Genomic DNA, 3,702 nt, shown 5'->3' on the forward strand with positions numbered 1-3,702 from the left:
GTTCAGTACAGTATTTTTGCTTTCTCGTAAGAATTTCTCTCGAAGAACTTCAAAGATTACTGTTCACAGTTTTTTGTTTTTCAAATTTAATTAAATTCAAATTTGGTTTTATATCAGTTGGATAAAATAGTGACAATTTTTTCAAGAAAATTTTATGTAAACTAAAATTTTTATTTCTGATGAGAATCCAATGAAGTACGGTAACTACTGATAAACATGCAAGTGCTCTCTATAGAGTGGAAGGAACTACCTAAATAGTAATGGAGCTATAAAGAATTCCTGGAATAGTGTTAAATGTACTCAAGAATGAACTCTTGTGATTGTGATATATCACACAGGACTGCTCTTTTGAAGTATGGAATGATGGGTTATGTCGCCATACAAAATGAAGTTACAAGAAGAAATGAAAATATGTTCTTTAAAATATTTTAATTTATCCTTATTTTCTAATAATTGAAAATAGTATTCATCATATATTTCTTGTACATTAACTTTAAATACAAAATTAAATATAATGTAATTATTACAATGTGTGTAGGTACATTTTTGTGATACTTTAATATGTAATAGTAATGTTACAGAGCATCTTTACATAATGAGACACTGCCCAAAATCAAAGCTGTATCGAGTCATTCAACATAGGATATTACTCAAAACAGAATTACGGAACTTCAAATCTTAAAGAAAGTCAGGACAAAACTCCCCTTTGACCTTTTAAAAAGTTGATATTCAGAATTTTGCCTTCTGTTTATGAACCAAAATTGAAATTTTGTCTCTCTGACATATGACACAGTGCAATGATGACCCTAGAGGAGGACTGAGAACCTTTGAAGTTTGGACATGGAGTGTAATAGTAAAGGAGGGACAAGAGGCCCTATATAGAGAGATACAGGTAAGATGGTTCTTAGTAGAAACATAGATGTTGGTTATAGCACAAGAGGAGGTGGTGGGACTTGGAAACTAAACTTTATTCGCCAGATGTAATTGTAATCTCAGAGGCTTACTGCTGAATATTCTCATCCTTTCTAGCTCTTTCTAAACTCTGGATGGCTGTTTCAACTCAACTGTTCTGGCTCATACTCCTTTCCAAGCTAATTGACTCGTTTTGTTTCTTTTGGCTTCTCATTGAATTGTTCTGTAGCCTCAAACTAACTCTGGCAATTTGTTTTTAATCTTCTGTCATCTTCTTATTCTCTGACTCTACTGACTTGCACTGCACTTCATGAACTCATGAATGAACTCAAATCCAATGCACTGTACTACTGCACTGAGTCCCAACTGACTGACTCTGTCTCCCTATTCTGCTCTTAAATACCTTTTCTGTCTGTCCTGTTCTCATTAGAATTGAGTATATCCTATCACTGACTCATTCTATTAAATCTTTTCTTGATTCATCATTTTATTTATACCACAGGTTCAGAAATAAGTTCTTTCTGTTTTCTTATTTCCTCTGTCTTTTGCATACCATCCAACACAACAGTGATTTGTAGGGGAAAAAACTTCAAAAAACATCAAAATGGAAGTCAGAAAATATGATGCCTTGAGGAAGGGGTTTTGTCCCTACTTCCACACATGATCATAGGCAATGAGACCCATCCAAATTGATAAAGGTTTAATCTGAGTAAAAAAAAAGCTTTCACATGAAAGGTAAGACCCAAAGAAGGAAAGGACATGAAAGATAGCCATATAGACGGTACAGAAAGCTGATCCCCCATGCAGTCTGCCCTGCATGGGGACAGCACAACAAACTAGCTGAAGAAGGACCAATTGTTCCTCAGACTGGCAGATTGGAAAAACTTAATGCAGAAATGGAGATTTGATGAAAGACAGATGATTAGGACTGCAGTCATGAATGATCATTGCATCAATGGACCTTCCTAAGGACACTCGGACTATTAAGTTTATGGGATTGATATTTGTTTGTGTTGCGATAGTTAAGCTGTATATAAATTTTAGCTTAACTGGAAGGAGGGAAGATGTAGAGGAATGTTAATCCAACTACATGGCTCCAAAGACCTTCCAGTTCAGTGGAATGTGCCTGTAATACAGATGCACACTTTTTATTACCTCTAGCTGGGATAAAGACACTTCCTTAGTATACTCCTTGAATCTCAAACACTAAAGGTAAAGTTAGTTTGTAGAATAAAGCAGCTATGTTTGAAAGTTATGACTAAATGACGGGCAGACAGTGATGAGTCGGAGGTAGATTAGAAAGAATGAGTCAGAGATGGGATATGCTGAACTCCCATGAGAACAGACAGAAAAGAGATTCTAGTTAAGTGCATCACAGAGAGGGAGAGAGCAGTTTGTTCCTGAGTTCAGTTGAGTGTGTGTGATTCTTCTCAGTTCAGATGCTTTCATGCAGTCGGTTCAGTTCAGTACATTCCTGTTCTGTTCAGTTCAGCTGAGTCCAGTTCAGTAAGTCCAGTAGAGTTGAGTCCAGTTCCTTCCTTGGTTTGTCCATTTAGTTGGATCATTGAGAGTTTGTTCAATCAGATCATTTGTGAGTTAATGTAGAGGCAGTTGAAGCCTGGGAATAAGATAGAGGCAGAAACTTAGCACAAATTGTCAGAGTTTGTTTGAGTCAAGCAGAAGCTGGGGACAGCATATAATGACAGGGACTGCCTGCAATAGGCCGGGATTAACTGTATATTTCAAAATAATACATCACTGCTAGTATTTTCTTAAATGAACATGAATATATAAAATTGTTTTGTTTGTTTATTTTGTATTTAGTAGAGTTTAAAATCTTGGCTCTTACTGTGGTACAAGCCCAAAATAAGAACAATTTTTAGACAATGAATTTCATTGTAATAAAGCTGTATGTATTTCAATGACCCTCACATCATGAAAGGATTTTACCTCCATCATAACTAAGTTGAGGTGTGAGAGTTGACAGTTCTGCTGCACCAAGGAATGAATTGTAGGCACAATTTTTGGATACAGACTTCCTGCTATGGTCAAAGCTATTTGACTTGAGTGAGTGAATTTATTTTCAGCCCACAGAGAACAGGTTACATTCATTTAAGAAATGATGTGTGTATTAAGATGGTCTATCCAAAAAGTCATTCACCAACTATTTCAATGAACAATGGTAGTGCTTGGAGGGTGACACAGACATTAGGTGAGGATAAGAATCTGGTTCATTAGCTGTAATAATTTGGAAAAGCATTCGTCTCAGAGAAAGAGTAACTTATAAAGTCCTCTTCTTCAAACTTGATACAAGAGTTACAAATGTCAAGCAAAGCATTCAGTCTCACTCTTTGTTGTTCTCTTACAAGCCCCCTCCCAATTTAATTGTCTATGTTTCTTTTGGGTATATAAATATGTTTAAAATATGTAAGCCATTCTGAAAACCATAGTATAGTGAAAAAACATGAAATAAACAATACTACAAATAGAGAGGCTGAGATAGGAGAAGCAAGATCTCAAGACCCTTACGTTGTACTTAGCAAGACACTGTCACAAACAAACAAGCTGAAAGTGTATATGGATTGTACAATATTGGACCAATTTCTCCAATTAACAAATTAGAGAGACCATTGAATGACAGTCAACAAATTTCTAATTCCTCCTATTTTTGTATTTCAATCGATTAGGATATGTTGGTAATATTAATTTTCATATTAAGATATTAAAAAAAGTAATTGTTACTTCCTGTTGTTTTTGTTGTAAGAGGTAGAATTAGGTTTGTGTGGATTT

Source organism: Mastomys coucha, unplaced genomic scaffold (assembly GCF_008632895.1).
Source record: "Mastomys coucha isolate ucsf_1 unplaced genomic scaffold, UCSF_Mcou_1 pScaffold17, whole genome shotgun sequence".
Taxonomy (NCBI): Eukaryota; Metazoa; Chordata; class Mammalia; order Rodentia; family Muridae; genus Mastomys; species Mastomys coucha.